The 18,273-nt window shown below is 56.4% G+C and overlaps 75 non-coding genes and 9 pseudogenes across 75 annotated transcripts; all 84 read right to left on the bottom strand.

Moving 5' to 3' along the window:
- Positions 1–33: 33 nt before the first annotated feature.
- On the bottom strand, positions 34–152 carry LOC141120116 (5S ribosomal RNA). Its single transcript, XR_012239445.1, has one exon. It is a non-coding gene; the product is annotated as a 5S ribosomal RNA (ribosomal RNA).
- A 98-nt stretch (positions 153–250) lies between these two features.
- On the bottom strand, positions 251–369 carry LOC141120045 (5S ribosomal RNA). Its single transcript, XR_012239378.1, has one exon. It is a non-coding gene; the product is annotated as a 5S ribosomal RNA (ribosomal RNA).
- A 99-nt stretch (positions 370–468) lies between these two features.
- LOC141119024 (5S ribosomal RNA) lies at positions 469–587 on the bottom strand. Its single transcript, XR_012238379.1, has one exon. It is a non-coding gene; the product is annotated as a 5S ribosomal RNA (ribosomal RNA).
- Positions 588–687: 100 nt separating this feature from the next.
- On the bottom strand, positions 688–806 carry LOC141120334 (5S ribosomal RNA). Its single transcript, XR_012239658.1, has one exon. It is a non-coding gene; the product is annotated as a 5S ribosomal RNA (ribosomal RNA).
- A 100-nt stretch (positions 807–906) lies between these two features.
- LOC141119013 (5S ribosomal RNA) lies at positions 907–1,025 on the bottom strand. Its single transcript, XR_012238368.1, has one exon. It is a non-coding gene; the product is annotated as a 5S ribosomal RNA (ribosomal RNA).
- A 99-nt stretch (positions 1,026–1,124) lies between these two features.
- LOC141120601 (5S ribosomal RNA) lies at positions 1,125–1,233 on the bottom strand (annotated as a pseudogene).
- Positions 1,234–1,331: 98 nt separating this feature from the next.
- LOC141119002 (5S ribosomal RNA) lies at positions 1,332–1,450 on the bottom strand. The gene has a single exon (XR_012238357.1). It is a non-coding gene; the product is annotated as a 5S ribosomal RNA (ribosomal RNA).
- Positions 1,451–1,549: 99 nt separating this feature from the next.
- Positions 1,550–1,668, bottom strand: LOC141118991 (5S ribosomal RNA). The gene has a single exon (XR_012238346.1). It is a non-coding gene; the product is annotated as a 5S ribosomal RNA (ribosomal RNA).
- Positions 1,669–1,768: 100 nt separating this feature from the next.
- LOC141118979 (5S ribosomal RNA) lies at positions 1,769–1,887 on the bottom strand. Its single transcript, XR_012238334.1, has one exon. It is a non-coding gene; the product is annotated as a 5S ribosomal RNA (ribosomal RNA).
- A 100-nt stretch (positions 1,888–1,987) lies between these two features.
- On the bottom strand, positions 1,988–2,106 carry LOC141118967 (5S ribosomal RNA). The gene has a single exon (XR_012238323.1). It is a non-coding gene; the product is annotated as a 5S ribosomal RNA (ribosomal RNA).
- A 99-nt stretch (positions 2,107–2,205) lies between these two features.
- Positions 2,206–2,324, bottom strand: LOC141120085 (5S ribosomal RNA). The gene has a single exon (XR_012239416.1). It is a non-coding gene; the product is annotated as a 5S ribosomal RNA (ribosomal RNA).
- Positions 2,325–2,422: 98 nt separating this feature from the next.
- On the bottom strand, positions 2,423–2,541 carry LOC141118956 (5S ribosomal RNA). Its single transcript, XR_012238312.1, has one exon. It is a non-coding gene; the product is annotated as a 5S ribosomal RNA (ribosomal RNA).
- Positions 2,542–2,640: 99 nt separating this feature from the next.
- LOC141118944 (5S ribosomal RNA) lies at positions 2,641–2,759 on the bottom strand. Its single transcript, XR_012238300.1, has one exon. It is a non-coding gene; the product is annotated as a 5S ribosomal RNA (ribosomal RNA).
- Positions 2,760–2,859: 100 nt separating this feature from the next.
- On the bottom strand, positions 2,860–2,978 carry LOC141120534 (5S ribosomal RNA). The gene has a single exon (XR_012239850.1). It is a non-coding gene; the product is annotated as a 5S ribosomal RNA (ribosomal RNA).
- Positions 2,979–3,078: 100 nt separating this feature from the next.
- On the bottom strand, positions 3,079–3,197 carry LOC141120347 (5S ribosomal RNA). The gene has a single exon (XR_012239670.1). It is a non-coding gene; the product is annotated as a 5S ribosomal RNA (ribosomal RNA).
- Positions 3,198–3,295: 98 nt separating this feature from the next.
- On the bottom strand, positions 3,296–3,414 carry LOC141119916 (5S ribosomal RNA). Its single transcript, XR_012239249.1, has one exon. It is a non-coding gene; the product is annotated as a 5S ribosomal RNA (ribosomal RNA).
- Positions 3,415–3,513: 99 nt separating this feature from the next.
- On the bottom strand, positions 3,514–3,632 carry LOC141118933 (5S ribosomal RNA). The gene has a single exon (XR_012238289.1). It is a non-coding gene; the product is annotated as a 5S ribosomal RNA (ribosomal RNA).
- A 100-nt stretch (positions 3,633–3,732) lies between these two features.
- Positions 3,733–3,851, bottom strand: LOC141118228 (5S ribosomal RNA). The gene has a single exon (XR_012237612.1). It is a non-coding gene; the product is annotated as a 5S ribosomal RNA (ribosomal RNA).
- A 99-nt stretch (positions 3,852–3,950) lies between these two features.
- LOC141120597 (5S ribosomal RNA) lies at positions 3,951–4,069 on the bottom strand (annotated as a pseudogene).
- Positions 4,070–4,168: 99 nt separating this feature from the next.
- Positions 4,169–4,287, bottom strand: LOC141120551 (5S ribosomal RNA). Its single transcript, XR_012239867.1, has one exon. It is a non-coding gene; the product is annotated as a 5S ribosomal RNA (ribosomal RNA).
- Positions 4,288–4,385: 98 nt separating this feature from the next.
- On the bottom strand, positions 4,386–4,504 carry LOC141118920 (5S ribosomal RNA). The gene has a single exon (XR_012238277.1). It is a non-coding gene; the product is annotated as a 5S ribosomal RNA (ribosomal RNA).
- A 99-nt stretch (positions 4,505–4,603) lies between these two features.
- On the bottom strand, positions 4,604–4,722 carry LOC141118909 (5S ribosomal RNA). The gene has a single exon (XR_012238264.1). It is a non-coding gene; the product is annotated as a 5S ribosomal RNA (ribosomal RNA).
- Positions 4,723–4,822: 100 nt separating this feature from the next.
- LOC141118897 (5S ribosomal RNA) lies at positions 4,823–4,941 on the bottom strand. Its single transcript, XR_012238253.1, has one exon. It is a non-coding gene; the product is annotated as a 5S ribosomal RNA (ribosomal RNA).
- A 99-nt stretch (positions 4,942–5,040) lies between these two features.
- Positions 5,041–5,159, bottom strand: LOC141120004 (5S ribosomal RNA). The gene has a single exon (XR_012239337.1). It is a non-coding gene; the product is annotated as a 5S ribosomal RNA (ribosomal RNA).
- Positions 5,160–5,259: 100 nt separating this feature from the next.
- On the bottom strand, positions 5,260–5,378 carry LOC141118885 (5S ribosomal RNA). Its single transcript, XR_012238242.1, has one exon. It is a non-coding gene; the product is annotated as a 5S ribosomal RNA (ribosomal RNA).
- A 99-nt stretch (positions 5,379–5,477) lies between these two features.
- On the bottom strand, positions 5,478–5,596 carry LOC141119985 (5S ribosomal RNA). Its single transcript, XR_012239318.1, has one exon. It is a non-coding gene; the product is annotated as a 5S ribosomal RNA (ribosomal RNA).
- Positions 5,597–5,695: 99 nt separating this feature from the next.
- On the bottom strand, positions 5,696–5,814 carry LOC141118874 (5S ribosomal RNA). The gene has a single exon (XR_012238231.1). It is a non-coding gene; the product is annotated as a 5S ribosomal RNA (ribosomal RNA).
- A 98-nt stretch (positions 5,815–5,912) lies between these two features.
- LOC141120439 (5S ribosomal RNA) lies at positions 5,913–6,031 on the bottom strand. Its single transcript, XR_012239759.1, has one exon. It is a non-coding gene; the product is annotated as a 5S ribosomal RNA (ribosomal RNA).
- Positions 6,032–6,130: 99 nt separating this feature from the next.
- Positions 6,131–6,249, bottom strand: LOC141118863 (5S ribosomal RNA). Its single transcript, XR_012238220.1, has one exon. It is a non-coding gene; the product is annotated as a 5S ribosomal RNA (ribosomal RNA).
- A 101-nt stretch (positions 6,250–6,350) lies between these two features.
- Positions 6,351–6,469, bottom strand: LOC141118852 (5S ribosomal RNA). Its single transcript, XR_012238209.1, has one exon. It is a non-coding gene; the product is annotated as a 5S ribosomal RNA (ribosomal RNA).
- A 99-nt stretch (positions 6,470–6,568) lies between these two features.
- On the bottom strand, positions 6,569–6,687 carry LOC141119882 (5S ribosomal RNA). The gene has a single exon (XR_012239215.1). It is a non-coding gene; the product is annotated as a 5S ribosomal RNA (ribosomal RNA).
- Positions 6,688–6,787: 100 nt separating this feature from the next.
- On the bottom strand, positions 6,788–6,906 carry LOC141120003 (5S ribosomal RNA). The gene has a single exon (XR_012239336.1). It is a non-coding gene; the product is annotated as a 5S ribosomal RNA (ribosomal RNA).
- Positions 6,907–7,006: 100 nt separating this feature from the next.
- Positions 7,007–7,125, bottom strand: LOC141118840 (5S ribosomal RNA). The gene has a single exon (XR_012238198.1). It is a non-coding gene; the product is annotated as a 5S ribosomal RNA (ribosomal RNA).
- A 100-nt stretch (positions 7,126–7,225) lies between these two features.
- Positions 7,226–7,344, bottom strand: LOC141118829 (5S ribosomal RNA). Its single transcript, XR_012238187.1, has one exon. It is a non-coding gene; the product is annotated as a 5S ribosomal RNA (ribosomal RNA).
- A 99-nt stretch (positions 7,345–7,443) lies between these two features.
- LOC141120350 (5S ribosomal RNA) lies at positions 7,444–7,562 on the bottom strand. Its single transcript, XR_012239673.1, has one exon. It is a non-coding gene; the product is annotated as a 5S ribosomal RNA (ribosomal RNA).
- Positions 7,563–7,660: 98 nt separating this feature from the next.
- Positions 7,661–7,779, bottom strand: LOC141119915 (5S ribosomal RNA). Its single transcript, XR_012239248.1, has one exon. It is a non-coding gene; the product is annotated as a 5S ribosomal RNA (ribosomal RNA).
- Positions 7,780–7,878: 99 nt separating this feature from the next.
- Positions 7,879–7,997, bottom strand: LOC141119891 (5S ribosomal RNA). The gene has a single exon (XR_012239224.1). It is a non-coding gene; the product is annotated as a 5S ribosomal RNA (ribosomal RNA).
- Positions 7,998–8,097: 100 nt separating this feature from the next.
- Positions 8,098–8,216, bottom strand: LOC141120030 (5S ribosomal RNA). The gene has a single exon (XR_012239363.1). It is a non-coding gene; the product is annotated as a 5S ribosomal RNA (ribosomal RNA).
- A 99-nt stretch (positions 8,217–8,315) lies between these two features.
- On the bottom strand, positions 8,316–8,434 carry LOC141120596 (5S ribosomal RNA; annotated as a pseudogene).
- Positions 8,435–8,533: 99 nt separating this feature from the next.
- Positions 8,534–8,652, bottom strand: LOC141120607 (5S ribosomal RNA; annotated as a pseudogene).
- Positions 8,653–8,750: 98 nt separating this feature from the next.
- Positions 8,751–8,869, bottom strand: LOC141118818 (5S ribosomal RNA). The gene has a single exon (XR_012238176.1). It is a non-coding gene; the product is annotated as a 5S ribosomal RNA (ribosomal RNA).
- A 99-nt stretch (positions 8,870–8,968) lies between these two features.
- LOC141118806 (5S ribosomal RNA) lies at positions 8,969–9,087 on the bottom strand. Its single transcript, XR_012238164.1, has one exon. It is a non-coding gene; the product is annotated as a 5S ribosomal RNA (ribosomal RNA).
- Positions 9,088–9,187: 100 nt separating this feature from the next.
- Positions 9,188–9,306, bottom strand: LOC141118794 (5S ribosomal RNA). Its single transcript, XR_012238153.1, has one exon. It is a non-coding gene; the product is annotated as a 5S ribosomal RNA (ribosomal RNA).
- A 99-nt stretch (positions 9,307–9,405) lies between these two features.
- Positions 9,406–9,524, bottom strand: LOC141120002 (5S ribosomal RNA). Its single transcript, XR_012239335.1, has one exon. It is a non-coding gene; the product is annotated as a 5S ribosomal RNA (ribosomal RNA).
- A 100-nt stretch (positions 9,525–9,624) lies between these two features.
- On the bottom strand, positions 9,625–9,743 carry LOC141120498 (5S ribosomal RNA). Its single transcript, XR_012239816.1, has one exon. It is a non-coding gene; the product is annotated as a 5S ribosomal RNA (ribosomal RNA).
- A 99-nt stretch (positions 9,744–9,842) lies between these two features.
- LOC141119984 (5S ribosomal RNA) lies at positions 9,843–9,961 on the bottom strand. The gene has a single exon (XR_012239317.1). It is a non-coding gene; the product is annotated as a 5S ribosomal RNA (ribosomal RNA).
- Positions 9,962–10,060: 99 nt separating this feature from the next.
- Positions 10,061–10,179, bottom strand: LOC141118783 (5S ribosomal RNA). Its single transcript, XR_012238142.1, has one exon. It is a non-coding gene; the product is annotated as a 5S ribosomal RNA (ribosomal RNA).
- Positions 10,180–10,277: 98 nt separating this feature from the next.
- Positions 10,278–10,396, bottom strand: LOC141120438 (5S ribosomal RNA). The gene has a single exon (XR_012239758.1). It is a non-coding gene; the product is annotated as a 5S ribosomal RNA (ribosomal RNA).
- A 99-nt stretch (positions 10,397–10,495) lies between these two features.
- On the bottom strand, positions 10,496–10,614 carry LOC141120448 (5S ribosomal RNA). The gene has a single exon (XR_012239768.1). It is a non-coding gene; the product is annotated as a 5S ribosomal RNA (ribosomal RNA).
- A 99-nt stretch (positions 10,615–10,713) lies between these two features.
- Positions 10,714–10,832, bottom strand: LOC141120001 (5S ribosomal RNA). Its single transcript, XR_012239334.1, has one exon. It is a non-coding gene; the product is annotated as a 5S ribosomal RNA (ribosomal RNA).
- A 100-nt stretch (positions 10,833–10,932) lies between these two features.
- On the bottom strand, positions 10,933–11,051 carry LOC141118771 (5S ribosomal RNA). Its single transcript, XR_012238131.1, has one exon. It is a non-coding gene; the product is annotated as a 5S ribosomal RNA (ribosomal RNA).
- Positions 11,052–11,151: 100 nt separating this feature from the next.
- LOC141118759 (5S ribosomal RNA) lies at positions 11,152–11,270 on the bottom strand. The gene has a single exon (XR_012238120.1). It is a non-coding gene; the product is annotated as a 5S ribosomal RNA (ribosomal RNA).
- Positions 11,271–11,369: 99 nt separating this feature from the next.
- Positions 11,370–11,488, bottom strand: LOC141120084 (5S ribosomal RNA). Its single transcript, XR_012239415.1, has one exon. It is a non-coding gene; the product is annotated as a 5S ribosomal RNA (ribosomal RNA).
- Positions 11,489–11,586: 98 nt separating this feature from the next.
- LOC141120510 (5S ribosomal RNA) lies at positions 11,587–11,705 on the bottom strand. The gene has a single exon (XR_012239827.1). It is a non-coding gene; the product is annotated as a 5S ribosomal RNA (ribosomal RNA).
- Positions 11,706–11,805: 100 nt separating this feature from the next.
- LOC141120533 (5S ribosomal RNA) lies at positions 11,806–11,924 on the bottom strand. Its single transcript, XR_012239849.1, has one exon. It is a non-coding gene; the product is annotated as a 5S ribosomal RNA (ribosomal RNA).
- Positions 11,925–12,024: 100 nt separating this feature from the next.
- LOC141120346 (5S ribosomal RNA) lies at positions 12,025–12,143 on the bottom strand. Its single transcript, XR_012239669.1, has one exon. It is a non-coding gene; the product is annotated as a 5S ribosomal RNA (ribosomal RNA).
- A 98-nt stretch (positions 12,144–12,241) lies between these two features.
- On the bottom strand, positions 12,242–12,360 carry LOC141119914 (5S ribosomal RNA). The gene has a single exon (XR_012239247.1). It is a non-coding gene; the product is annotated as a 5S ribosomal RNA (ribosomal RNA).
- Positions 12,361–12,459: 99 nt separating this feature from the next.
- LOC141119890 (5S ribosomal RNA) lies at positions 12,460–12,578 on the bottom strand. Its single transcript, XR_012239223.1, has one exon. It is a non-coding gene; the product is annotated as a 5S ribosomal RNA (ribosomal RNA).
- Positions 12,579–12,678: 100 nt separating this feature from the next.
- On the bottom strand, positions 12,679–12,797 carry LOC141120029 (5S ribosomal RNA). Its single transcript, XR_012239362.1, has one exon. It is a non-coding gene; the product is annotated as a 5S ribosomal RNA (ribosomal RNA).
- Positions 12,798–12,896: 99 nt separating this feature from the next.
- Positions 12,897–13,015, bottom strand: LOC141120594 (5S ribosomal RNA; annotated as a pseudogene).
- A 99-nt stretch (positions 13,016–13,114) lies between these two features.
- Positions 13,115–13,233, bottom strand: LOC141120605 (5S ribosomal RNA; annotated as a pseudogene).
- A 98-nt stretch (positions 13,234–13,331) lies between these two features.
- LOC141120547 (5S ribosomal RNA) lies at positions 13,332–13,450 on the bottom strand. Its single transcript, XR_012239863.1, has one exon. It is a non-coding gene; the product is annotated as a 5S ribosomal RNA (ribosomal RNA).
- Positions 13,451–13,549: 99 nt separating this feature from the next.
- LOC141118748 (5S ribosomal RNA) lies at positions 13,550–13,668 on the bottom strand. The gene has a single exon (XR_012238109.1). It is a non-coding gene; the product is annotated as a 5S ribosomal RNA (ribosomal RNA).
- A 100-nt stretch (positions 13,669–13,768) lies between these two features.
- LOC141118736 (5S ribosomal RNA) lies at positions 13,769–13,887 on the bottom strand. Its single transcript, XR_012238098.1, has one exon. It is a non-coding gene; the product is annotated as a 5S ribosomal RNA (ribosomal RNA).
- A 99-nt stretch (positions 13,888–13,986) lies between these two features.
- On the bottom strand, positions 13,987–14,105 carry LOC141120000 (5S ribosomal RNA). The gene has a single exon (XR_012239333.1). It is a non-coding gene; the product is annotated as a 5S ribosomal RNA (ribosomal RNA).
- A 100-nt stretch (positions 14,106–14,205) lies between these two features.
- Positions 14,206–14,324, bottom strand: LOC141120343 (5S ribosomal RNA). Its single transcript, XR_012239666.1, has one exon. It is a non-coding gene; the product is annotated as a 5S ribosomal RNA (ribosomal RNA).
- A 99-nt stretch (positions 14,325–14,423) lies between these two features.
- On the bottom strand, positions 14,424–14,542 carry LOC141119983 (5S ribosomal RNA). Its single transcript, XR_012239316.1, has one exon. It is a non-coding gene; the product is annotated as a 5S ribosomal RNA (ribosomal RNA).
- Positions 14,543–14,641: 99 nt separating this feature from the next.
- On the bottom strand, positions 14,642–14,760 carry LOC141118724 (5S ribosomal RNA). Its single transcript, XR_012238087.1, has one exon. It is a non-coding gene; the product is annotated as a 5S ribosomal RNA (ribosomal RNA).
- A 98-nt stretch (positions 14,761–14,858) lies between these two features.
- LOC141120437 (5S ribosomal RNA) lies at positions 14,859–14,977 on the bottom strand. The gene has a single exon (XR_012239757.1). It is a non-coding gene; the product is annotated as a 5S ribosomal RNA (ribosomal RNA).
- Positions 14,978–15,076: 99 nt separating this feature from the next.
- LOC141120447 (5S ribosomal RNA) lies at positions 15,077–15,195 on the bottom strand. Its single transcript, XR_012239767.1, has one exon. It is a non-coding gene; the product is annotated as a 5S ribosomal RNA (ribosomal RNA).
- Positions 15,196–15,294: 99 nt separating this feature from the next.
- Positions 15,295–15,413, bottom strand: LOC141118713 (5S ribosomal RNA). The gene has a single exon (XR_012238076.1). It is a non-coding gene; the product is annotated as a 5S ribosomal RNA (ribosomal RNA).
- Positions 15,414–15,512: 99 nt separating this feature from the next.
- LOC141118701 (5S ribosomal RNA) lies at positions 15,513–15,631 on the bottom strand. Its single transcript, XR_012238065.1, has one exon. It is a non-coding gene; the product is annotated as a 5S ribosomal RNA (ribosomal RNA).
- Positions 15,632–15,730: 99 nt separating this feature from the next.
- LOC141118689 (5S ribosomal RNA) lies at positions 15,731–15,849 on the bottom strand. The gene has a single exon (XR_012238053.1). It is a non-coding gene; the product is annotated as a 5S ribosomal RNA (ribosomal RNA).
- Positions 15,850–15,947: 98 nt separating this feature from the next.
- Positions 15,948–16,056, bottom strand: LOC141120616 (5S ribosomal RNA; annotated as a pseudogene).
- Positions 16,057–16,155: 99 nt separating this feature from the next.
- LOC141120615 (5S ribosomal RNA) lies at positions 16,156–16,264 on the bottom strand (annotated as a pseudogene).
- A 100-nt stretch (positions 16,265–16,364) lies between these two features.
- On the bottom strand, positions 16,365–16,483 carry LOC141118677 (5S ribosomal RNA). Its single transcript, XR_012238042.1, has one exon. It is a non-coding gene; the product is annotated as a 5S ribosomal RNA (ribosomal RNA).
- A 99-nt stretch (positions 16,484–16,582) lies between these two features.
- On the bottom strand, positions 16,583–16,701 carry LOC141118665 (5S ribosomal RNA). Its single transcript, XR_012238031.1, has one exon. It is a non-coding gene; the product is annotated as a 5S ribosomal RNA (ribosomal RNA).
- Positions 16,702–16,801: 100 nt separating this feature from the next.
- On the bottom strand, positions 16,802–16,920 carry LOC141120574 (5S ribosomal RNA). Its single transcript, XR_012239889.1, has one exon. It is a non-coding gene; the product is annotated as a 5S ribosomal RNA (ribosomal RNA).
- Positions 16,921–17,019: 99 nt separating this feature from the next.
- On the bottom strand, positions 17,020–17,138 carry LOC141120446 (5S ribosomal RNA). Its single transcript, XR_012239766.1, has one exon. It is a non-coding gene; the product is annotated as a 5S ribosomal RNA (ribosomal RNA).
- A 99-nt stretch (positions 17,139–17,237) lies between these two features.
- Positions 17,238–17,356, bottom strand: LOC141120592 (5S ribosomal RNA; annotated as a pseudogene).
- Positions 17,357–17,454: 98 nt separating this feature from the next.
- LOC141120416 (5S ribosomal RNA) lies at positions 17,455–17,573 on the bottom strand. Its single transcript, XR_012239737.1, has one exon. It is a non-coding gene; the product is annotated as a 5S ribosomal RNA (ribosomal RNA).
- Positions 17,574–17,672: 99 nt separating this feature from the next.
- Positions 17,673–17,791, bottom strand: LOC141120432 (5S ribosomal RNA). Its single transcript, XR_012239752.1, has one exon. It is a non-coding gene; the product is annotated as a 5S ribosomal RNA (ribosomal RNA).
- A 99-nt stretch (positions 17,792–17,890) lies between these two features.
- Positions 17,891–18,009, bottom strand: LOC141118654 (5S ribosomal RNA). Its single transcript, XR_012238020.1, has one exon. It is a non-coding gene; the product is annotated as a 5S ribosomal RNA (ribosomal RNA).
- A 98-nt stretch (positions 18,010–18,107) lies between these two features.
- On the bottom strand, positions 18,108–18,226 carry LOC141118643 (5S ribosomal RNA). Its single transcript, XR_012238009.1, has one exon. It is a non-coding gene; the product is annotated as a 5S ribosomal RNA (ribosomal RNA).
- Positions 18,227–18,273: the final 47 nt, after the last annotated feature.

Genomic DNA, 18,273 nt, shown 5'->3' with positions numbered 1-18,273 from the left:
CAGGGCAAGTCCAGAACTCCCCCAAAAAAAAGAAGCCTACGGCACCTGGTATTCCCAGGCGGTCTCCCATCCAGGTACTAACCAGGCCCGACCCTGCTTAGCCTCCGAGATCAGACGAGATCGGGCGGTTTCAGGGTGATGTGGCCGTAGGCGATCTCTTACGGCACGCTCAACCCTCTTGACTTTGGCGGCACCAAGATGGGAAACGAGGAAAAAAACAGGGCAAGTCCAGAACTCCAAGAAAAAAAGAAGCCTACGGCACCTGGTATTCCCAGGCGGTCTCCCATCCAGGTACTAACCAGGCCCGACCCTGCTTATCCTCCGAGATCAGACGAGATCGGGCGCTTTCAGGGTGATGTGGCCGTAGGCGATCTCTAACGGCATGCTCAACCCTCTTGACCTTGGCGGCGCCAAGATGGGAAACGAGGAAAAAAAACAGGGCAAGTCCAGAAATCTAAGAAAAAAAGAAGCCTACGGCACCTGGTATTCCCAGGCGGTCTCCCATCCAGGTACTAACCAGGCCCGACCCTGCTTAGCCTCCGAGATCAGACGAGATCGGGCGCTTTCAGGGTGATGTGGCCGTAGGCGATCTCTAACGGCACGCTCAACCCTCTTGACCTTGGCGGCGCCAAGATGGGAAACGAGGAAAAAAAACAGGGCAAGTCCAGAACGCCCCCCAAAAAAAGAAGCCTACGGCACCTGGTATTCCCAGGCGGTCTCCCATCCAGGTACTAACCAGGCCCGACCCTGCTTAGCCTCCGAGATCAGACGAGATCGGGCGCTTTCAGGGTGATGTGGCCGTACGCGATCTCTAACGGCACGCTCAACCCTCTTGACCTTGGCGGCGCCAAGATGGGAAACGAGGAAAAAAAACAGGGCAAGTCCAGAACTCCCCCAAAAAAAAAAAGCCTACGGCACCTGGTATTCCCAGGCGGTCTCCCATCCAGGTACTAACCAGGCCCGACCCTGCTTAGCCTCCGAGATCAGACGAGATCGGGCGCTTTCAGGGTGATGTGGCCGTAGGCGATCTCTAACGGCACGCTCAACCCTCTTGACCTTGGCGGCGCCAAGATGGGAAACGAGGAAAAAAACAGGGCAAGTCCAGAACTCCCCCAAAAAAAAGAAGCCTACGGCACCTGGTATTCCCAGGCGGTCTCCCATCCAGGTACTAACCAGGCCCGACCCTGCTTAGCCTCCGAGATCGGGCGCTTTCAGGGTGATGTGGCCGTAGGCGATCTCTTATGGCACGCTCAACCCTCTTGACTTTGGCGGCACCAAGATGGGAAACGAGGAAAAAAACAGGGCAAGTCCAGAACTCCAAGAAAAAAAGAAGCCTACGGCACCTGGTATTCCCAGGCGGTCTCCCATCCAGGTACTAACCAGGCCCGACCCTGCTTAGCCTCCGAGATCAGACGAGATCGGGCGCTTTCAGGGTGATGTGGCCGTAGGCGATCTCTAACGGCACGCTCAACCCTCTTGACCTTGGCGGCGCCAAGATGGGAAACGAGGAAAAAAAACAGGGCAAGTCCAGAAATCCAAGAAAAAAAGAAGCCTACGGCACCTGGTATTCCCAGGCGGTCTCCCATCCAGGTACTAACCAGGCCCGACCCTGCTTAGCCTCCGAGATCAGACGAGATCGGGCGCTTTCAGGGTGATGTGGCCGTAGGCGATCACTAACGGCACGCTCAACCCTCTTGACCTTGGCGGCGCCAAGATGGGAAACGAGGAAAAAAAACAGGGTAAGTCCAGAACGCCCCCCAAAAAAAGAAGCCTACGGCACCTGGTATTCCCAGGCGGTCTCCCATCCAGGTACTAACCAGGCCCGACCCTGCTTAGCCTCCGAGATCAGACGAGATCGGGCGCTTTCAGGGTGATGTGGCCGTAGGCGATCTCTAACGGCACGCTCAACCCTCTTGACCTTGGCGGCGCCAAGATGGGAAACGAGGAAAAAAAACAGGGCAAGTCCAGAACTCCCCCAAAAAAAAGAAGCCTACGGCACCTGGTATTCCCAGGCGGTCTCCCATCCAGGTACTAACCAGGCCCGACCCTGCTTAGCCTCCGAGATCAGACGAGATCGGGCGCTTTCAGGGTGATGTGGCCGTAGGCGATCTCTAACGGCACGCTCAACCCTCTTGACCTTGGCGGCGCCAAGATGGGAAACGAGGAAAAAAACAGGGCAAGTCCAGAACTCCCCCAAAAAAAAGAAGCCTACGGCACCTGGTATTCCCAGGCGGTCTCCCATCCAGGTACTAACCAGGCCCGACCCTGCTTAGCCTCCGAGATCAGACGAGATCAGGCGCTTTCAGGGTGATGTGGCCGTAGGCAATCTCTTACGGCACGCTCAACCCTCTTGACTTTGGCGGCACCAAGATGGGAAACGAGGAAAAAAACAGGGCAAGTCCAGAACTCCAAGAAAAAATGAAGCCTACGGCACCTGGTATTCCCAGGCGGTCTCCCATCCAGGTACTAACCAGGCCCGACCCTGCTTAGCCTCCGAGATCAGACGAGATCGGGCGCTTTCAGGGTGATGTGGCCGTAGGCGATCTCTAACGGCACGCTCAACCCTCTTGACCTTGGCGGCGCCAAGATGGGAAACGAGGAAAAAAAACAGGGCAAGTCCAGAAATCCAAGAAAAAAAGAAGCCTACGGCACCTGGTATTCCCAGGCGGTCTCCCATCCAGGTACTAACCAGGCCCGACCCTGCTTAGCCTCCGAGATCAGACGAGATCGGGCGCTTTCAGGGTGATGTGGCCGTAGGCGATCTCTAACGGCACGCTCAACCCTCTTGACCTTGGCGGCGCCAAGATGGGAAACGAGGAAAAAAAACAGGGCAAGTCCAGAACGCCCCCCAAAAAAAGAAGCCTACGGCACCTGGTATTTCCAGGCGGTCTCCCATCCAGGTACTAACCAGGACCGACCCTGCTTAGCCTCCGAGATCAGACGAGATCGGGCGCTTTCAGGGTGATGTGGCCGTAGGCGATCTCTAACGGCACGCTCAACCCTCTTGACCTTGGCGGCGCCAAGATGGGAAACGAGGAAAAAAAACAGGGCAAGTCCAGAACTCCCCCAAAAAAAAGAAGCCTACGGCACCTGGTATTCCCAGGCGGTCTCCCATCCAGGTAGTAACCAGGCCCGACCCTGCTTAGCCTCCGAGATCAGACGAGATCGGGCGCTTTCAGGGTGATGTGGCCGTAGGCGATCTCTTACGGCACGCTCAACCCTCTTGACTTTGGCGGCACCAAGATGGGAAACGAGGAAAAAAATAGGGCAAGTCCAGAACTCCAAGAAAAAAAGAAGCCTACGGCACCTGGTATTCCCAGGCGGTCTCCCATCCAGGTACTAACCAGGCCCAACCCTGCTTAGCCTCCGAGATCAGACGAGATCGGGCACTTTCAGGGTGATGTGGCCGTAGGCGATCTCTAACGGCACGCTCAACCCTCTTGACCTTGGCGGCGCCAAGATGGGAAACGAGGAAAAAAAACAGGGCAAGTCCAGAAATCCAAGAAAAAAAGAAGCCTACGGCACCTGGTATTCCCAGGCGGTCTCCCATCCAGGTACTAACCAGGCCCGACCCTGCTTAGCCTCCGAGATCAGACGAGATCGGGCGCTTTCAGGGTGATGTGGCCGTAGGCGATCTCTAACGGCACGCTCAACCCTCTTGACCTTGGCGGCGCCAAGATGGGAAACGAGGAAAAAAAACAGGGCAAGTCCAGAACGCCCCCAAAAAAAAGAAGCCTACGGCACCTGGTATTCCCAGGCGGTCTCCCATCCAGGTACTAACCAGGCCCGACCCTGCTTAGCCTCCGAGATCAGACGAGATCGGGTGCTTTCAGGGTGATGTGGCCGTAGGCGATCTCTAACGGCACGCTCAACCCTCTTGACCTTGGCGGCGCCAAGATGGGAAACGAGGAAAAAAAACAGGGCAAGTCCAGAACTCCAAGAAAAAAAGAAGCCTACGGCACCTGGTATTCCCAGGCGGTCTCCCATCCAGGTACTAACCAGGCCCGACCCTGCTTAGCCTCCGAGATCAGACGACATCGGGCGCTTTCAGGGTGATGTGGCAGTAGGCGATCTCTAACGGCACGCTCAACCCTCTTGACCTTGGCGGCGCCAAGATGGGAAACGAGGAAAAAAAACAGGGCAAGTCCAGAACTCCTAGAAAAAAAGAAGCCTACGGCACCTGGTATTCTCAGGCGGTCTCCCATCCAGGTACTAACCAGGCCCGACCCTGCTTAGCCTCCGAGATCAGACGAGATTGGGCGCTTTCAGGGTGATGTGGCCGTAGGCGATCTCTTACGGCACGCTCAACCCTCTTGACTTTTGCGGCACCAAGATGGGAAACGAGGAAAAAAACAGGGCAAGTCCAGAACTCCAAGAAAAAAAGAAGCCTACGGCACCTGGTATTCCCAGGCGGTCTCCCATCCAGGTACTAACCAGGCCCGACCCTGCTTAGCCTCCGAGATCAGACGAGATCGGGCGCTTTCAGGGTGATGTGGCCGTAGGCGATCTCTAACGGCACGCTCAACCCTCTTGACATTGGCGGCGCCAAGATGGGAAACGAGGAAAAAAAACAGGGCAAGTCCAGAAATCCAAGAAAAAAAGAAGCCTACGGCACCTGGTATTCCCAGGCGGTCTCCCATCCAGGTACTAACCAGGCCCGACCCTGCTTAGCCTCCGAGATCAGACGAGATCGGGCGCTTTCAGGGTGATGTGGCCGTAGGCGATCTCTAACGGCACGCTCAACCCTCTTGACCTTGGCGGCGCCAAGATGGGAAACGAGGAAAAAAAACAGGGCAAGTCCAGAACGCCCCCCAAAAAAAGAAGCCTACGGCACCTGGTATTCCCAGGCGGTCTCCCATCCAGGTACTAACCAGGCCCGACCCTGCTTAGCCTCCGAGATCAGACGAGATCGGGCGCTTTCAGGGTGATGTGGCCGTAGGCGATCTCTAACGGCACGCTCAACCCTCTTGACCTTGGCGGCGCCAAGATGGGAAACGAGGAAAAAAACAGGGCAAGTCCAGAACTCCCCCAAAAAAAAGAAGCCTACGGCACCTGGTATTCCCAGGCGGTCTCCCATTCAGGTACTAACCAGGCCCGACCCTGCTTAGCCTCCGAGATCAGACGAGATCGGGCGCTTTCAGGGTGATGTGGCCGTAGGCGATCTCTAACGGCACGCTCAACCCTCTTGACCTTGGCGGCGCCAAGATGGGAAACGAGGAAAAAAAACAGGGCAAGTCCAGAACGCCCCCAAAAAAAAGAAGCCTACGGCACCTGGTATTCCCAGGCGGTCTCCCATCCAGGTACTAACCAGGCCCGACCCTGCTTAGCCTCCGAGATCAGACGAGATCGGGCGCTTTCAGGGTGATGTGGCCGTAGGCGATCTCTAACGGCATGCTCAACCCTCTTGACCTTGGCGGCGCCAAGATGGGAAACGAGGAAAAAAAACAGGGCAAGTCCAGAACTCCAAGAAAAAAAGAAGCCTACGGCACCTGGTATTCCCAGGCGGTCTCCCATCCAGGTACTAACCAGGCACGACCCTGCTTAGCCTCCGAGATCAGACGAGATCGGGCGCTTTCAGGGTGATGTGGCCGTAGGCAATCTCTAACGGCACGCTCAACCCTCTTGACCTTGGCGGCGCCAAGATGGGAAACGAGGAAAAAAACAGGGCAAGTCCAGAACTCCCCCAAAAAAAAGAAGCCTACGGCACCTGGTATTCCCAGGCGGTCTCCCATCCAGGTACTAACCAGGCCCGACCCTGCTTAGCCTCCGAGATCAGACGAGATCGGGCGCTTTCAGGGTGATGTGGCCGTAGGCGATCTCTTACGGCACGCTCAACCCTCTTGACTTTGGCGGCACCAAGATGGGAAACGAGGAAAAAAACAGGGCAAGTCCAGAACTCCAAGAAAAAAAGAAGCCTACGGCACCTGGTATTCCCAGGCGGTCTCCCATCCAGGTACTAACCAGGCCCGACCCTGCTTAGCCTCCGAGATTAGACGAGATCGGGCGCTTTCAGGGTGATGTGGCCGTAGGCGATCTCTAATGGCACGCTCAACCCTCTTGACCTTGGCGGCGCCAAGATGGGAAACGAGGAAAAAAAACAGGGCAAGTCCAGAAATCCAAGAAAAAAAGAAGCCTACGGCACCTGGTATTCCCAGGCGGTCTCCCATCCAGGTACTAACCAGGCCCGACCCTGCTTAGCCTCCGAGATCAGACGAGATCGGGCGCTTTCAGGGTGATGTGGCCGTAGGCGATCTCTAACGGCACGCTCAACCCTCTTGACCTTGGCGGCGCCAAGATGGGAAACGAGGAAAAAAAACAGGGCAAGTCCAGAACGCCCCCCAAAAAAAAGAAGCCTACGGCACCTGGTATTCCCAGGCGGTCTCCCATCCAGGTACTAACCAGGCCCGACCCTGCTTAGCCTCCGAGATCAGACGAGATCGGGCGCTTTCAGGGTGATGTGGCCGTAGGCGATCTCTAACGGCACGCTCAACCCTCTTGACCTTGGCGGCGCCAAGATGGGAAACGAGGAAAAAAACAGGGCAAGTCCAGAACTCCCCCAAAAAAAAGAAGCCTACAGCACCTGGTATTCCCAGGCGGTCTCCCATCCAGGTACTAACCAGGCCCGACCCTGCTTAGCCTCCGAGATCAGACGAGATCGGGCGCTTTCAGGGTGATGTGGCCGTAGGCGATCTCTAACGGCACGCTCAACCCTCTTGACCTTGGCGGCGCCAAGATGGGAAACGAGGAAAAAAAACAGGGCAAGTCCAGAACGCCCCCAAAAAAAAGAAGCCTACGGCACCTGGTATTCCCAGGCGGTCTCCCATTCAGGTACTAACCAGGCCCGACCCTGCTTAGCCTCCGAGATCAGACGAGATCGGGCGCTTTCAGGGTGATGTGGCCGTAGGCGATCTCTAACGGCACGCTCAACCCTCTTGACCTTGGCGGCGCCAAGATGGGAAACGAGGAAAAAAAAACAGGGCAAGTCCAGAACTCCAAGAAAAAAAGAAGCCTACGGCACCTGGTATTCCCAGGCGGTCTCCCATCCAGGTACTAACCAGGCCCGACCCTGCTTAGCCTCCGAGATCAGACGAGATCGGGCGCTTTCAGGGTGATGTGGCCGTAGGCGATCTCTAACGGCACGCTCAACCCTCTTGACCTTGGCGGCGCCAAGATGGGAAACGAGGAAAAAAAACAGGGCAAGTCCAGAACTCCCCCAAAAAAAAGAAGCCTACGGCACCTGGTATTCCCAGGCGGTCTCCCATCCAGGTACTAACCAGGCCCGACCCTGCTTAGCCTCCGAGATCAGACGAGATCGGGCGCTTTCAGGGTGATGTGGCCGTAGGCGATCTCTAACGGCACGCTCAACCCTCTTGACCTTGGCGGCGCCAAGATGGGAAACGAGGAAAAAAACAGGGCAAGTCCAGAACTCCCCCAAAAAAAAGAAGCCTACGGCACCTGGTATTCCCAGGCGGTCTCCCATCCAGGTACTAACCAGGCCCGACCCTGCTTAGCCTCCGAGATCAGACGAGATCAGGCGCTTTCAGGGTGATGTGGCCGCAGGCGATCTCTTACGGCACGCTCAACCCTCTTGACTTTGGCGGCACCAAGATGGGAAACGAGGAAAAAAATAGGGCAAGTCCAGAACTCCAAGAAAAAAAGAAGCCTACGGCACCTGGTATTCCCAGGCGGTCTCCCATCCAGGTACTAACCAGGCCCAACCCTGCTTAGCCTCCGAGATCAGACGAGATCGGGCACTTTCAGGGTGATGTGGCCGTAGGCGATCTCTAACGGCACGCTCAACCCTCTTGACCTTGGCGGCGCCAAGATGGGAAACGAGGAAAAAAAACAGGGCAAGTCCAGAAATCCAAGAAAAAAAGAAGCCTACGGCACCTGGTATTCCCAAGCGGTCTCCCATCCAGGTACTAACCAGGCCCGACCCTGCTTAGCCTCCGAGATCAGACGAGATCGGGCGCTTTCAGGGTGATGTGGCCGTAGGCGATCTCTAACGGCACGCTCAACCCTCTTGACCTTGGCGGCGCCAAGATGGGAAACGAGGAAAAAAAACAGGGCAAGTCCAGAACGCCCCCAAAAAAAAGAAGCCTACGGCACCTGGTATTCCCAGGCGGTCTCCCATCCAGGTACTAACCAGGCCCGACCCTGCTTAGCCTCCGAGATCAGACGAGATCGGGCACTTTCAGGGTGATGTGGCCGTAGGCGATCTCTACCGGCACGCTCAACCCTCTTGACCTTGGCGGCGCCAAGATGGGAAACGAGGAAAAAAAACAGGGCAAGTCCAGAACTCCAAGAAAAAAAGAAGCCTACGGCACCTGGTATTCCCAGGCGGTCTCCCATCCAGGTACTAACCAGGCCCGACCCTGCTTAGCCTCCGAGATCAGACGACATCGGGCGCTTTCAGGGTGATGTGGCAGTAGGCGATCTCTAACGGCACGCTCAACCCTCTTGACCTTGGCGGCGCCAAGATGGGAAACGAGGAAAAAAAACAGGGCAAGTCCAGAACTCCAAGAAAAAAAGAAGCCTACGGCACCTGGTATTCTCAGGCGGTCTCCCATCCAGGTACTAACCAGGCCCGACCCTGCTTAGCCTCCGAGATCAGACGACATCGGGCGCTTTCAGGGTGATGTGGCAGTAGGCGATCTCTTACGGCACGCTCAACCCTCTTGACTTTTGCGGCACCAAGATGGGAAACGAGGAAAAAAACAGGGCAAGTCCAGAACTCCAAGAAAAAAAGAAGCCTACGGCACCTGGTATTCCCAGGCGGTCTCCCATCCAGGTACTAACCAGGCCCGACCCTGCTTAGCCTCCGAGATCAGACGAGATCGGGCGCTTTCAGGGTGATGTGGCCGTAGGCGATCTCTAACGGCACGCTCAACCCTCTTGACATTGGCGGCGCCAAGATGGGAAACGAGGAAAAAAAACAGGGCAAGTCCAGAAATCCAAGAAAAAAAGAAGCCTACGGCACCTGGTATTCCCAGGCGGTCTCCCATCCAGGTACTAACCAGGCCCGACCCTGCTTAGCCTCCGAGATCAGACGAGATCGGGCGCTTTCAGGGTGATGTGGCCGTAGGCGATCTCTAACGGCACGCTCAACCCTCTTGACCTTGGCGGCGCCAAGATGGGAAACGAGGAAAAAAAACAGGGCAAGTCCAGAACGCCCCCCAAAAAAAGAAGCCTACGGCACCTGGTATTCCCAGGCGGTCTCCCATCCAGGTACTAACCAGGCCCGACCCTGCTTAGCCTCCGAGATCAGACGAGATCGGGCGCTTTCAGGGTGATGTGGCCGTAGGCGATCTCTAACGGCACGCTCAACCCTCTTGACCTTGGCGGCGCCAAGATGGGAAACGAGGAAAAAAACAGGGCAAGTCCAGAACTCCCCCAAAAAAAAGAAGCCTACGGCACCTGGTATTCCCAGGCGGTCTCCCATTCAGGTACTAACCAGGCCCGACCCTGCTTAGCCTCCGAGATCAGACGAGATCGGGCGCTTTCAGGGTGATGTGGCCGTAGGCGATCTCTAACGGCACGCTCAACCCTCTTGACCTTGGCGGCGCCAAGATGGGAAACGAGGAAAAAAAACAGGGCAAGTCCAGAACGCCCCCAAAAAAAAGAAGCCTACGGCACCTGGTATTCCCAGGCGGTCTCCCATCCAGGTACTAACCAGGCCCGACCCTGCTTAGCCTCCGAGATCAGACGAGATCGGGCACTTTCAGGTTGATGTGGCCGTAGGCGATCTCTAACGGCATGCTCAACCCTCTTGACCTTGGCGGCGCCAAGATGGGAAACGAGGAAAAAAAACAGGGCAAGTCCAGAACTCCAAGAAAAAAAGAAGCCTACGGCACCTGGTATTCCCAGGCGGTCTCCCATCCAGGTACTAACCAGGCACGACCCTGCTTAGCCTCCGAGATCAGACGAGATCGGGCGCTTTCAGGGTGATGTGGCCGTAGGCAATCTCTAACGGCACGCTCAACCCTCTTGACCTTGGCGGCGCCAAGATGGGAAACGAGGAAAAAAACAGGGCAAGTCCAGAACTCCCCCAAAAAAAAGAAGCCTACGGCACCTGGTATTCCCAGGCGGTCTCCCATCCAGGTACTAACCAGGCCCGACCCTGCTTAGCCTCCGAGATCAGACGAGATCGGGCGCTTTCAGGGTGATGTGGCCGTAGGCGATCTCTTACGGCACGCTCAACCCTCTTGACTTTGGCGGCACCAAGATGGGAAACGAGGAAAAAAACAGGGCAAGTCCAGAACTCCAAGAAAAAAAGAAGCCTACGGCACCTGGTATTCCCAGGCGGTCTCCCATCCAGGTACTAACCAGGCCCGACCCTGCTTAGCCTCCGAGATTAGACGAGATCGGGCGCTTTCAGGGTGATGTGGCCGTAGGCGATCTCTAATGGCACGCTCAACCCTCTTGACCTTGGCGGCGCCAAGATGGGAAACGAGGAAAAAAAACAGGGCAAGTCCAGAAATCCAAGAAAAAAAGAAGCCTACGGCACCTGGTATTCCCAGGCGGTCTCCCATCCAGGTACTAACCAGGCCCGACCCTGCTTAGCCTCCGAGATCAGACGAGATTGGGCGCTTTCAGGGTGATGTGGCCGTAGGCGATCTCTAACGGCACGCTCAACCCCCTTGACCTTGGCGGCACCAAGATGGGAAACGAGGAAAAAAACAGGGCAAGTCCAGAACGCCCCCAAAAAAAAGAAGCCTACGGCACCTGGTATTCCCAGGCGGTCTCCCATTCAGGTACTAACCAGGCCCGACCCTGCTTAGCCTCCGAGATCAGACGAGATCGGGCGCTTTCAGGGTGATGTGGCCGTAGGCGATCTCTAACGGCACGCTCAACCCTCTTGACCTTGGCGGCGCCAAGATGGGAAACGAGGAAAAAAAAACAGGGCAAGTCCAGAACTCCAAGAAAAAAAGAAGCCTACGGCACCTGGTATTCCCAGGCGGTCTCCCATCCAGGTACTAACCAGGCCCGACCCTGCTTAGCCTCCGAGATCAGACGAGATCGGGCGCTTTCAGGGTGATGTGGCCGTAGGCGATCTCTAACGGCACGCTCAACCCTCTTGACCTTGGCGGCGCCAAGATGGGAAACGAGGAAAAAAAACAGGGCAAGTCCAGAACTCCCCCAAAAAAAAGAAGCCTACGGCACCTGGTATTCCCAGGCGGTCTCCCATCCAGGTACTAACCAGGCCCGACCCTGCTTAGCCTCCGAGATCAGACGAGATCGGGCGCTTTCAGGGTGATGTGGCCGTAGGCGATCTCTAACGGCACGCTCAACCCTCTTGACCTTGGCGGCGCCAAGATGGGAAACGAGGAAAAAAACAGGGCAAGTCCAGAACTCCCCCAAAAAAAAGAAGCCTACGGCACCTGGTATTCCCAGGCGGTCTCCCATCCAGGTACTAACCAGGCCCGACCCTGCTTAGCCTCCGAGATCAGACGAGATCAGGCGCTTTCAGGGTGATGTGGCCGTAGGCGATCTCTTACGGCACGCTCAACCCTCTTGACTTTGGCGGCACCAAGATGGGAAACGAGGAAAAAAACAGGGCAAGTCCAGAACTCCAAGAAAAAATGAAGCCTACGGCACCTGGTATTCCCAGGCGGTCTCCCATCCAGGTACTAACCAGCCCCGACCCTGCTTAGCCTCCGAGATCAGACGAGATCGGGCGCTTTCAGGGTGATGTGGCCGTAGGCGATCTCTAACGGCACGCTCAACCCTCTTGACCTTGGCGGCGCCAAGATGGGAAACGAGGAAAAAAAACAGGGCAAGTCCAGAACGCCCCCCAAAAAAAGAAGCCTACGGCACCTGGTATTTCCAGGCGGTCTCCCATCCAGGTACTAACCAGGACCGACCCTGCTTAGCCTCCGAGATCAGACGAGATCGGGCGCTTTCAGGGTGATGTGGCCGTAGGCGATCTCTAACGGCACGCTCAACCCTCTTGACCTTGGCGGCGCCAAGATGGGAAACGAGGAAAAAAAACAGGGCAAGTCCAGAACTCCCCCAAAAAAAAGAAGCCTACGGCACCTGGTATTCCCAGGCGGTCTCCCATCCAGGTAGTAACCAGGCCCGACCCTGCTTAGCCTCCGAGATCAGACGAGATCGGGCGCTTTCAGGGTGATGTGGCCGTAGGCGATCTCTTACGGCACGCTCAACCCTCTTGACTTTGGCGGCACCAAGATGGGAAACGAGGAAAAAAATAGGGCAAGTCCAGAACTCCAAGAAAAAAAGAAGCCTACGGCACCTGGTATTCCCAGGCGGTCTCCCATCCAGGTACTAACCAGGCCCAACCCTGCTTAGCCTCCGAGATCAGACGAGATCGGGCACTTTCAGGGTGATGTGGCCGTAGGCGATCTCTAACGGCACGCTCAACCCTCTTGACCTTGGCGGCGCCAAGATGGGAAACGAGGAAAAAAAACAGGGCAAGTCCAGAAATCCAAGAAAAAAAGAAGCCTACGGCACCTGGTATTCCCAAGCGGTCTCCCATCCAGGTACTAACCAGGCCCGACCCTGCTTAGCCTCCGAGATCAGACGAGATCGGGCGCTTTCAGGGTGATGTGGCCGTAGGCGATCTCTAACGGCACGCTCAACCCTCTTGACCTTGGCGGCGCCAAGATGGGAAACGAGGAAAAAAAACAGGGCAAGTCCAGAACGCCCCCAAAAAAAAGAAGCCTACGGCACCTGGTATTCCCAGGCGGTCTCCCATCCAGGTACTAACCAGGCCCGACCCTGCTTAGCCTCCGAGATCAGACGAGATCGGGCACTTTCAGGGTGATGTGGCCGTAGGCGATCTCTACCGGCACGCTCAACCCTCTTGACCTTGGCGGCGCCAAGATGGGAAACGAGGAAGAAAAACAGGGCAAGTCCAGAACTCCAAGAAAAAAAGAAGCCTACGGCACCTGGTATTCCCAGGCGGTCTCCCATCCAGGTACTAACCAGGCCCGACCCTGCTTAGCCTCCGAGATCAGACGACATCGGGCGCTTTCAGGGTGATGTGGCAGTAGGCGATCTCTAACGGCACGCTCAACCCTCTTGACCTTGGCGGCGCCAAGATGGGAAACGAGGAAAAAAAACAGGGCAAGTCCAGAACTCCAAGAAAAAAAGAAGCCTACGGCACCTGGTATTCTCAGGCGGTCTCCCATCCAGGTACTAACCAGGCCCGACCCTGCTTAGCCTCCGAGATCAGACGACATCGGGCGCTTTCAGGGTGATGTGGCAGTAGGCGATCTCTTACGGCACGCTCAACCCTCTTGACTTTTGCGGCACCAAGATGGGAAACGAGGAAAAAAACAGGGCAAGTCCAGAACTCCAAGAAAAAAAGAAGCCTACGGCACCTGGTATTCCCAGGCGGTCTCCCATCCAGGTACTAACCAGGCCCGACCCTGCTTAGCCTCCGAGATGAGACGAGATCGGGCGCTTTCAGGGTGATGTGGCCGTAGGCGATCTCTAACGGCACGCTCAACCCTCTTGACATTGGCGGCGCCAAGATGGGAAACGAGGAAAAAAAACAGGGCAAGTCCAGAAATCCAAGAAAAAAAGAAGCCTACGGCACCTGGTATTCCCAGGCGGTCTCCCATCCAGGTACTAACCAGGCCCGACCCTGCTTAGCCTCCGAGATCAGACGAGATCGGGCGCTTTCAGGGTGATGTGGCCGTAGGCGATCTCTAACGGCACGCTCAACCCTCTTGACCTTGGCGGCGCCAAGATGGGAAACGAGGAAAAAAAACAGGGCAAGTCCAGAACGCCCCCCAAAAAAAGAAGCCTACGGCACCTGGTATTCCCAGGCGGTCTCCCATCCAGGTACTAACCAGGCCCGACCCTGCTTAGCCTCCGAGATCAGACGAGATCGGGCGCTTTCAGGGTGATGTGGCCGTAGGCGATCTCTAACGGCACGCTCAACCCTCTTGACCTTGGCGGCGCCAAGATGGGAAACGAGGAAAAAAACAGGGCAAGTCCAGAACTCCCCCAAAAAAAAGAAGCCTACGGCACCTGGTATTCCCAGGCGGTCTCCCATTCAGGTACTAACCAGGCCCGACCCTGCTTAGCCTCCGAGATCAGACGAGATCGGGCGCTTTCAGGGTGATGTGGCCGTAGGCGATCTCTAACGGCACGCTCAACCCTCTTGACCTTGGCGGCGCCAAGATGGGAAACGAGGAAAAAAAACAGGGCAAGTCCAGAACGCCCCCAAAAAAAAGAAGCCTACGGCACCTGGTATTCCCAGGCGGTCTCCCATCCAGGTACTAACCAGGCCCGACCCTGCTTAGCCTCCGAGATCAGACGAGATCGGGCGCTTTCAGGTTGATGTGGCCGTAGGCGATCTCTAACGGCATGCTCAACCCTCTTGACCTTGGCGGCGCCAAGATGGGAAACGAGGAAAAAAAACAGGGCAAGTCCAGAACTCCAAGAAAAAAAGAAGCCTACGGCACCTGGTATTCCCAGGCGGTCTCCCATCCAGGTACTAACCAGGCACGACCCTGCTTAGCCTCCGAGATCAGACGAGATCGGGCGCTTTCAGGGTGATGTGGCCGTAGGCAATCTCTAACGGCACGCTCAACCCTCTTGACCTTGGCGGCGCCAAGATGGGAAACGAGGAAAAAAACAGGGCAAGTCCAGAACTCCCCCAAAAAAAAGAAGCCTACGGCACCTGGTATTCCCAGGCGGTCTCCCATCCAGGTACTAACCAGGCCCGACCCTGCTTAGCCTCCGAGATCAGACGAGATCGGGCGCTTTCAGGGTGATGTGGCCGTAGGCGATCTCTTACGGCACGCTCAACCCTCTTGACTTTGGCGGCACCAAGATGGGAAACGAGGAAAAAAACAGGGCAAGTCCAGAACTCCAAGAAAAAAAGAAGCCTACGGCACCTGGTATTCCCAGGCGGTCTCCCATCCAGGTACTAACCAGGCCCGACCCTGCTTAGCCTCCGAGATTAGACGAGATCGGGCGCTTTCAGGGTGATGTGGCCGTAGGCGATCTCTAATGGCACGCTCAACCCTCTTGACCTTGGCGGCGCCAAGATGGGAAACGAGGAAAAAAAACAGGGCAAGTCCAGAAATCCAAGAAAAAAAGAAGCCTACGGCACCTGGTATTCCCAGGCGGTCTCCCATCCAGGTACTAACCAGGCCCGACCCTGCTTAGCCTCCGAGATCAGACGAGATTGGGCGCTTTCAGGGTGATGTGGCCGTAGGCGATCTCTAACGGCACGCTCAACCCCCTTGACCTTGGCGGCGCCAAGATGGGAAACGAGGAAAAAAACAGGGCAAGTCCAGAACTCCCCCAAAAAAAAGAAGCCTACGGCACCTGGTATTCCCAGGCGGTCTCCCATCCAGGTACTAACCAGGCCCGACCCTGCTTAGCCTCCGAGATCAGACGAGATCGGGCGCTTTCAGGGTGATGTGGCCGTAGGCGATCTCAAACGGCAAGCTCAACCCTCTTGACCTTGGCGGCGCCAAGATGGGAAACGAGGAAAAAAAACAGGGCAAGTCCAGAACTCCAAGAAAAAAAGAAGCCTACGGCACCTGGTATTCCCAGGCGGTCTCCCATCCAGGTACTAACCAGGCCCGACCCTGCTTAGCCTCCGAGATCAGACGAGATCGGGCGCTTTCAGGGTGATGTGGCCGTAGGCAATCTCTAACGGCACGCTCAACCCTCTTGACCTTGGCGGCGCCAAGATGGGAAACGAGGAAAAAAACAGGGCAAGTCCAGAACTCCCCCAAAAAAAAGAAGCCTACGGCACCTGGTATTCCCAGGCGGTCTCCCATCCAGGTACTAACCAGGCCCGACCCTGCTTAGCCTCCGAGATCAGACGAGATCGGGCGCTTTCAGGGTGATGTGGCCGTAGGCGATCTCTTACGGCACGCTCAACCCTCTTGACTTTGGCGGCACCAAGATGGGAAATGAGGAAAAAAACAGGGCAAGTCCAGAACTCCAAGAAAAAAAGAAGCCTACGGCACCTGGTATTCCCAGGCGGTCTCCCATCCAGGTACTAACCAGGCCCGACCCTGCTTAGCCTCCGAGATCAGGCGCTTTCAGGGTGATGTGGCCGTAGGCGATCTCTAACGGCACGCTCAACCCTCTTGACCTTGGCGGCGCCAAGATGGGAAACGAGGAAAAAAAACAGGGCAAGTCCAGAAATCCAAGAAAAAAAGAAGCCTACGGCACCTGGTATTCCCAGGCGGTCTCCCATCCAGGTACTAACCAGGCCCGACCCTGCTTAGCCTCCGAGATCAGGCGCTTTCAGGGTGATGTGGCCGTAGGCGATCACTAACGGCACGCTCAACCCTCTTGACCTTGGCGGCGCCAAGATGGGAAACGAGGAAAAAAAACAGGGCAAGTCCAGAACGCCCCCCAAAAAAAGAAGCCTACGGCACCTGGTATTCCCAGGCGGTCTCCCATCCAGGTACTAACCAGGCCCGACCCTGCTTAGCCTCCGAGATCAGACGAGATCGGGCGCTTTCAGGGTGATGTGGCCGTAGGCGATCTCTAACGGCACGCTCAACCCTCTTGACCTTGGCGGCGCCAAGATGGGAAACGAGGAAAAAAACAGGGCAAGTCCAGAACTCCCCCAAAAAAAAGAAGCCTACGGCACCTGGTATTCCCAGGCGGTCTCCCATCCAGGTACTAACCAGGCCCGACCCTGCTTAGCCTCCGAGATCAGACGAGATCGGGCGCTTTCAGGGTGATGTGGCCGTAGGCGATCTCTAACGGCACGCTCAACCCTCTTGACCTTGGCGGCGCCAAGATGGGAAACGAGGAAAAAAAACAGGGCAAGTCCAGAACGCCCCCAAAAAAGAGAAGCCTACGGCACCTGGTATTCCCAGGCGGTCTCCCATCCAGGTACTAACCAGGCCCGAGCCTGCTTAGCCTCCGAGATCAGACGAGATCGGGCGCTTTCAGGGTGATGTGGCGGTAGGCGATCTCTAACGGCACGCTCAACCCTCTTGACCTTGGCGGCGCCAAGATGGGAAACCAGGAAACAAAACAGGGCAAGTCCAGAACTCCAAGAAAAAAAGAAGCCTACGGCACCTGGTATTCCCAGGCGGTCTCCCATCCAGGTACTAACCAGGCCCGACCCTGCTTAGCCTCCGAGATCAGACGAGATTGGGCGCTTTCAGGGTGATGTGGCCGTAGGCGATCTCTAATGGCACGCTCAACCCTCTTGACCTTGGCGGCGCCAAGATGGGAAACGAGGAAAAAAAACAGGGCAAGTCCAGAACTCCAAGAAAAAAAGAAGCCTGCGACAGCTGGTATTCCCAGGCGGTCTCCCATCCAGGTACTAACCAGGCCCGACCCTGCTTAGCCTCCGAGATCAGACGAGATCGGGCGCTTTCAGGGTGATGTGGCCGTAGGCGATCTCTTACGGCACGCTCAACCCTCTTGACTTTGGCGGCACCAAGATGGGAAACGAGGAAAAAAACAGGGCAAGTCCAGAACTCCAAGAAAAAAAGAAGCCTACGGCACCTGGTATTCCCAGGCGGTCTCCCATCCAGGTACTAATTAGGCCCGACCCTGCTTAGCCTCCGAGATCAGACGAGATCGGGCGCTTTCAGGGTGATGTGGCCGTAGGCGATCTCTAACGGCACGCTCAACCCTCTTGACCTTGGCGGCGCCAAGATGGGAAACGAGGAAAAAAAACAGGGCAAGTCCAGAACTCCAAGAAAAAAAGAAGCCTACGGCACCTGGTATTCCCAGGCGGTCTCCCATCCAGGTACTAACCAGGCCCGACCCTGCATAGCCTCCGAGATCAGACGAGATCGGGCGCTTTCAGGGTGATGTGGCCGTAGGCGATCTCTAACGGCACGCTCAACCCTCTTGACCTTGGCGGCGCCAAGATGGGAAACGAGGAAAAAAAACAGGGCAAGTCCAGAACTCCAAGAAAAAAAGAAGCCTACGGCACCTGGTATTCCCAGGCGGTCTCCCATCCAGGTACTAACCAGGCCCGACCCTGCTTAGCCTCCGAGATCAGACGAGATCGGGCGCTTTCAGGGTGATGTGGCCGTAGGCGATCTCTTACGGCACGCTCAACCCTCTTGACTTTGGCGGCACCAAGATGGGAAACGAGGAAAAAAACAGGGCAAGTCCAGAACTCCAAGAAAAAAAGAAGCCTACGGCACCTGGTATTCCCAGGCGGTCTCCCATCCAGGTACTAACCAGGCCCGACCCTGCTTAGCCTCCGAGATCAGACGAGATCGGGCGCTTTCAGGGTGATGTGGCCGTAGGCGATCTCTAACGGCACGCTCAACCCTCTTGACCTTGGCGGCGCCAAGA

Source organism: Aquarana catesbeiana, linkage group LG13 (assembly GCF_042186555.1).
Source record: "Aquarana catesbeiana isolate 2022-GZ linkage group LG13, ASM4218655v1, whole genome shotgun sequence".
NCBI classification, from domain to species: domain Eukaryota; kingdom Metazoa; phylum Chordata; class Amphibia; order Anura; family Ranidae; genus Aquarana; species Aquarana catesbeiana.
This window is presented reverse-complemented; position numbering and strand designations above follow the sequence as displayed.